We start from the raw sequence: 8,151 nt of genomic DNA, 5'->3' as shown, positions 1-8,151 counted from the left end.
AAGAGGGGACACATGTTGATGAAGAAGAGACATGAAGAAGAGGGGACACATGTTGATTTAGAAGAGACATGGAGAAGAGGGGACACATGTTGATGTAGAAGAGACATGAAGAAGAGGGGACACATGTTGATGTAGAAGCTACATGAAGAAGAGGGGACACATGTTGATGTAGAAGAGACATGAAGAAGAGGGGACACATGTTGATGTAGAAGAGACATGAAGAAGAGGGGACACATGTTGATGAAGAAGAGACATGAAGAAGAGGGGACACATGTTGATTTAGAAGAGACATGGAGAAGAGGGGACACATGTTGATGTAGAAGAGACATGAAGAAGAGGGGACACATGTTGATGTAGAAGAGACATGAAGAAGAGGGGACACATGTTGATGTAGAAGAGACATGGAGAAGAGGGGACACATGTTGATGTAGAAGAGACATGAAGAAGAGGGGACACATGTTGATGTAGAAGAGACATGGAGAAGAGGGGACACATGTTGATGTAGAAGAGACATGAAGAAGAGGGGACACATGTTGATGTAGAAGAGACATGAAGAAGAGGGGACACATTTTGATGTAGAAGAGACATGAAGAAGAGGGGACACATGTTAATGTAGAAGAGACATGAAGAAGAGGGGACACATGTTGATGTAGAAGAGACATGAAGAAGAGGGGACACATGTTGATGAAGAAGAGACATGAAGAAGAGGGGACACATGTTGATTTAGAAGAGACATGGAGAAGAGGGGACACATGTTGATGTAGAAGAGACATGAAGAAGAGGGGACACATGTTGATGTAGAAGAGACATGAAGAAGAGGGGACACATGTTGATGTAGAAGAGACATGAAGAAGAGGGGACACATGTTGATGTAGAAGAGACATGAAGAAGAGGGGACACATGTTGATGAAGAAGAGACATGAAGAAGAGGGGACACATGTTGATTTAGAAGAGACATGGAGAAGAGGGGACACATGTTGATGTAGAAGAGACATGAAGAAGAGGGGACACATGTTGATGTAGAAGAGACATGAAGAAGAGGGGACACATGTTGATGTAGAAGAGACATGAAGAGAGGGGACACATGTTGATGTAGAAGAGACATGGAGAAGAGGGGACACATGTTGATGTAGAAGAGACATGGAGAAGAGGGGACACATGTTGATGTAGAAGAGACATGGAGAAGAGGGGACACATGTTGATGTAGAAGAGACATGAAGAAGAGGGGACACATGTTGATGTAGAAGAGACATGGAGAAGAGGGAACACATGTTGATGTAGAAGAGACATGAAGAAGAGGGGACACATGTTGATGTAGAAGAGACATGAAAAAGAGGGGACACATGTTGATGTAGAAGAGACAGGAAGAAGAGGGGACACATGTTGATGTAGAAGAGACATGAAGAAGAGGGGACATATGTTGATGTAAGAGACATGAAGAAGAGGGGACACATGTTGATGTAGAAGAGACATGAAGAAGAGGGGACACATGTTGATGTAGTAGAGACATGAAGAAGAGGGGACACATGTTGATGTAGAAGAGACATGAGGAAGAGGGGACACATGTTGATGTAGAAGAGACATGAAGAAGAGGGGACACATGTTGATGTAGAAGAGACATGGAGAAGAGGGGACACATGTTGATGTAGAAGAGACATGAAGAAGAGGGGACACATGTTGATGTAGAAGAGACATGGAGAAGAGGGAACACATGTTGATGTAGAAGAGACATGAAGAAGAGGGGACACATGTTGATGTAGAAGAGACATGAAGAAGAGGGGACACATGTTGATGTAGAAGAGACATGGAGAAGAGGGGACACATGTTGATGTAGAAGAGACATGGAGAAGAGGGGACACATGTTGATGTAGAAGAGACATGGAGAAGAGGGGACACATGTTGATGTAGAAGAGACATGAAGAAGAGGGGACACATGTTGATGTAGAAGAGACTTGAAGAAGAGGGGACACATGGTGATGTAGGAGAGACATGGAGAAGAGGGGACACATGTTGATGTAGAAGAGACATGGAGAAGAGGGGACACATGTTGATGGATAAATTGGATTTTGCATAATAGGTGACCTTTAAGACCAAATCAACACACTTTGGAGTGTTAAAACCTGACTACACTGCACGTCTAACCTCTCGTCTGATTTGATCCTGAATCAGTTTTCTTGCCGCACGTTAGTTTTCCCGCCCTGTGCAGGAACAGCAGCGGTAAAACTAAACTGCTGGGCAAACACAGCCAAACCACTGAAGTCAGCATTATGCATCTGTAGCATCTATCCAAATCCATGGAGACGTAAATCAAGAGAAAGAGCAGCTGTCCCCCAAATCTGAAACAAAGAGCCAACATGATAACCATGATGGTTCTGAACGCCCTCTTCTTGGATTGGTCCACCCTCCCTTTGTCCCCGCCCCCTTCCCCCGGCCCTGGACGAATCAGAGCGCGGAGAACGGAGAGACTGCAGAACGTCACGACAACCATGGAGAAGGTGGTGATGCAAAAATATGGCACCAAGATGAAATGTATAGCACCGAGACCAATCCACATGACTAAAAGCAGCCAAACGAACGCAATGCTCACGTTCCTGATCATGATCCCGCCCCTATTCTTCAAACGCAGGTAGGTGATTGGATGAACCACAGCCAGGTGGCGCTCCACACAGGTGAGGATGTGAAATGGGACGTGTCCGTTCGTGGTGGCAACGGCCAAATAAACAGCAACGTTCATCCAGAAAGGCTTTTTCAGAACGACGGCGAAACAGTTGAAGATGCAGCTGAAAACACCGAGCATCTCCATGGCGGCCATGTTGTATGTGAAGACATCGGAGTGACTTCCTGTCGAGGAGAGAGGGGAAAGAAGTACTCAGACCTTGTACTTGAGTAAAAGAAGAAGTACTCAGATCTTGTACTTGAGTAAAAGAAGAAGTACTCAGATCTTGTACTTGAGTAAAAGTACAAGTACCAGAGTAGGAATACTCTGTTAAATGTCACTCAAGTAAAAGTAGAAAAGTATTCTCATCAAAATATAGTGAAAGCAGCGACAGTAAAAGTAGTCATTGTGCAGATTGGTTCATTTCAGAATAATAGATATGATATGTTTTATAATGATTGATCATGAAAGTGTTCTCAAAGCTGGTAAAGGTGCAGCTAGTCTGAATGACTTTGTATTCTGCAGGGTAGCTTGTGGATTTACTCCAGGTGGAACTAAAGTCTGATTTAACACTTGGTTATATTTCACATCATTCATCCACATCTGTGAAGTAACTAAAGGTATTCAATACATGTAGTGGAGTAGAAGTACACCATGTACCTCTGAACTGTAGTGGAGTAGAAGTACACCATGTACCTCTGAACTAGTGGAGTAGAAGTACAAAATAGCATAAAAAGTCCCTCACAATTGTGCTTAAGAACAGTATTTGATTAAATGTACTAACCTTTAGTCATGGAGTCCCGCCCCCAATATCTCTGGACGCCCAATGAGAAGACAAGGATGCAGGGAGGAAGCAGAATCAAGATGGTGGAGATGGAGTAGGAGGTGAAGATGATGAAGCTGTTTCTGCAGTCATAGCAGCGGTAAGAGGAGGAAGAATCAGAGGAAGGGGGAAGGAGGGAGGCGTTGGAGGAGTTGGAGAACATGGCTGTTTATATAAAGGAGAGAGAGAGGGAGAACATCTAGATGAGACATGGTGGAAACGTCAGAAAAGGAAGAAAACATGCCATTCAATTAAATTAAGTCTGCCTTAAATTCTAGATGAGATATGGTCAAAACAAAACACCAATAACCCAGCTAAAAGTAGTTTTAAAGTAAACTAATAATTAATTCTGAATTTAATATTTATTTAATCTTTTATTGGATATCTTAACTTCATCTTTGTGTTTTTATAAAAATATCTTCATGACATTTTTTTAAACTTATATTTTAGAATAACTTTAGGTTGTTTTTTTAACTTATGTTGTATAATTATTTTCTATTCTAATTTTTATTTTAGCTGCTTATATTTAAATATATATTTTTATTATATATGTTTTTATATTTTATTGCACATTTTTACTAATTTCTTTATATTTGTATTTTAATATAACAAATATATATATTTATATACTATCAGAATACCCCCATTCCCCCGGGGTAAATAAAGCAATCTGAAATCTAACTCCTGACATTGAATCAGCTAAATATTTTAGATTACACAATTAAATTGTTCCTAATTATCTGTCGATGTTAAGGATATAAGTATAAGGTACTTAAAGAGCTAACACGGCATAGGACTGACCTTTTAATAAAGCAAAGAAAGGTTAGTTTTTTATAATTGATAAGTACAGAAAACACACCAAAGTAACTCACTGTTTCAGCAGCGTTTCTTCTTCTGTTGTCTGGTCTCTCCAAACTGAACGACAGCCTTCTGCTCACTCCTCTATATATATATATATATATATATATATTAATATCTGCGTGCAGGTGCCTTTTTGTTCCTGTTTGCATGACGATGGGATTTTTTGCATCGCCAATACAGGTATCATGATAAAGCCCTGAAACATTATACTGTAAATCTCAGTATGCAAATGTCCTGCTCTGATTTTCCTTTTTTTCCACCAGCTGTAGGAAGTCCAAAGATCATTCATCAGAGACAACAACACAAAGAGACAGCATCTTTAAATACATCACTCTTTATTAAATGAAAACACACAACTTCACACCAACAGTTCTCCTTCATAACGTTTACACTTCTATATTTACATTATCATGGATCCTGCATGAAGTCACACTGTAATCAAAGTGTGACAGTAAACAGAGATTACTGATGGATAGAGTAAAGGGAGAGGGAATATATTAATCTATTGTTATTTGAATCAAAAACACACATTTCAAATTATTAGAAAGGTGGGGAAGGCAGAGGGCTTCCCCAAAACTCTGACACACATTTAGGCTGTTTTTGGGCTATTTTAGGGTATTATAAATGTAATATTTTACTCTTGCTTTTGCAGCTTGCTCCTGCTAAAGCCATGTTTGAGTTTGCACCCTTTCTGTGAGTGTTACTTGGTATTTTAATACAAAAAACAGCCAATATAAACCGGCTTTAGTCCAGTCTGACTGGTGAAATTAAGTGTAAATTCAATATTTTAAACAAGATGTTGTCACTTTTTTAAATTAGAATAAAAACAAATGTCTCATATGTGACAGCTATTTAGAAAAAACCCACAAAAAAACGTGGACAACGGTTAAAACCTGCTCAGCCTAATGATATATATCAGTCTTTAATTATTTTGCTTATTTCTAACCTTTTTTCCTTCTGGTAGTTCCCATATATTTCGCTCAGAGACTAAATCAACACACTTGCAAGCTTTTAGACGAGTTGAAACCTGACTGCTGTGCGTCTAACCTCTGCTCTGCTCTGACCCTTAATCAGTTTTCTTGCCGCTCGTTAGTTTTCCCGCCCTGTGCAGAAACAGCAGCGGTAAAACCAGACTGCTGGGCAAACACAGCCAAACTCCGAAGAAAAGCAACGCACAATGCATACAAACACCCAAATCCATGGAGACTAACATGGAAAGAAGAAGCACCTGTCCGCCAAATCTGAAACCAAGAGTCAACATGATCGCCATGATGGTGTAGAACGCCCTCTTCTTGGATTGGTCCACCCTCCCTTTGTCCCCGCCCGCTTCTCCGGGCCCTGGACGAATCAGAGCGCGGAGAAAGGAGAGACTGCAGAACGTCACGACAACCATCGAGAAGGTGGTGACGCAGATATATGGCGCCATGCTGTGAATGAAAGTGGAGATAGGAAACCAGGTGAAGAAGAGCAGCCAAACAAACGCAATGCTCACCTTCCTGATCATGATCCCGCCCCTATTCCTCAAACGCAGGTAGGTGATTGGATGAACCACAGCCAGGTGGCGCTCCACACAGGTGAGAATGTGAAATGGGATTTGTCCTTTAGTGGAGAAACTGCAGAAGTAAAAACACATTTTTAATAAAAGGAGGTTTTCCAAGATGGCGCCGAGGCAATTAAAGATGGAGCCGAGAACTCCAACCATCTCCATCACAGCCATGTGATACGTGAAGACATCGCAGTGACTTCCTGTCGTGGAGAGAGGAGTCTCATATCTAAACGTGTAATAACTACGTTGGTCCAGAACATGGGACGTAGTATTTCTACAAAAACGCCTCTGAAATTGTAAGATCCCTACGTTTCTTTTCACCATTCATTTCCAATGGCTGGCGACTATGTCACGTGATCTTCATATTTCTCCCCGCAGAAAAAATAAAACATGGCCGACCTTCGTTTTATTCTTGGTGGAAAATGCCTATTTTAAGGTTGTAGAAGCTAGAAGATAGAGATGACTTTCAAAGAGAAAAACAAGCACACTCGGAATAAAGTATTATTTTATTTTTATGTTTTCGGATTTCACATCGCATAAACACCGTTTCCCAACGTGCATTGCGGCTAAACCATCCAATCACCGAGCTGAGGATCTCGCCTACGTCTATTTCCGGTATTTGTTTATGACGATGTGAGACTGGGTTGGTGAATTGCACAGGGGAAAATAACGTATCTATGGCACCATTTTAGATGCAGATTTAGTTAAACTAATACGTTTGCGCTGTGGACCAACACTATACATTGACGGGGAAGGGGGTAGCAATAAAGATAAAACCATTAAACAGTTACACAACATAACAGAAATAAAATCGATAGCAGCGTCCCTAGCAACCACCTTGGTAACAATGAAAACTTTGTATGGACACAATTTCCTGAAGTAATCTTCGTAATAACTAGCAAACTAAAGATCATGTAAATCCACTGCACACATAATCTGAAATAACAACTCATATTTCTCGCATCAAATGACATCAAAACGCATTTTAATGGCCAAACTAACCTTAAAATAGGCATTTTCCACCGAGAATAAAACCAAGTTCGGACATGTTTTTTTTTTCTGCAGGGAGAAATTTGAAGATCACGTGACATAGACGTCAGCCATTGGAATGAATGGTGAAAAAAAACGTAGGGATCTTACAATTTCAGAGGTGTTTTTATAGAAATACTACGTCCTACGTTGTGGACCAACGTAGTTATTACACGTTGAGATGTGAGACTGGGATGGAATACTCTGTTACGGTAAAAGTCCTGCATTCAAAATGTTCCTCAAGTAAAAGTAGTAAAGTGCCAGCATCTAAATATAGTCAAAGTAGCGACAGTAAAAGTAGTCATTGTGCAGATTGGTCCATTTCAGAATAATAGATATGATATGTTTTATAATGATTGATCATGAAAGTGTTCTCAAAGCTGGTAAAGGTGCAGCTACACTGAACAAAAATATAAACGCAACACTTTTGTTTTTGCTCCCATTTTTCATGAGATGAACTCAAAGATCTAAAACATTTTCTATATACACAAAATAACCATTTCTCTCAAATATTGTTCACAAATCTGAAAAAATCTGTGATAGTGAGCACTTCTCCTTTGCCGAGATAATCCATCCCACCTCACAGGTGTGGCATATCAAGATGCTGATTAGACAGCATGATTATTGCACAGGTGTGCCTTAGGCTGGCCACAATAAAAGGCCACTCTGAAACGTGCATTTTTGCTTTATTGGGGGGGTCTGGGGGGGGTCCGAAAACCAGTCAGTATCTGGTGTGAGGGTTAGGGTTAGGGTTAGGGTTAGGGTTAGGGTTACAGTTACAGTTATGTGTCTTAAAAACGTGTCATAAAAACGTAATCAGATTACTTTTGGATTACTTTCTTTTTCCATCACAGATGGGTAATTTTTGGTGTACAGGAGACACAAAAAGCAAAAGGAAACTGAACGTGTTTTTACTGTTTTAATGGCTTATCAAGAGCACAACCGAAACATAACATCTAAAACGATGAAACAACATAATAAACTTGTTGGGGATGCAGCTTGGGATGTGAGGAGTGAGGAACACGGCTTAGAACGGGCGTGTCGTTTTCTGTCCTGCCAGTGTTGGCAGGACCTCCTTCACTTCATGAAATCTCTGCAGCACCAGGAGGCAGCGGGAGGGTTAACTCAGCCTGTGAGAAGACAAGCGAGCAGTGCCTTTCACGCACTGCCTCTCAAGCACCGCCTTCACTGTGTTTACCTTCAGAATCATCAGAAAGGCTAAAGAGCGGTGTGACT

This window comes from Notothenia rossii (genome assembly GCF_949606895.1).
Source record: "Notothenia rossii genome assembly, chromosome: 3".
Lineage (NCBI taxonomy): Eukaryota > Metazoa > Chordata > Actinopteri > Perciformes > Nototheniidae > Notothenia > Notothenia rossii.
This window is presented reverse-complemented; position numbering follows the sequence as displayed.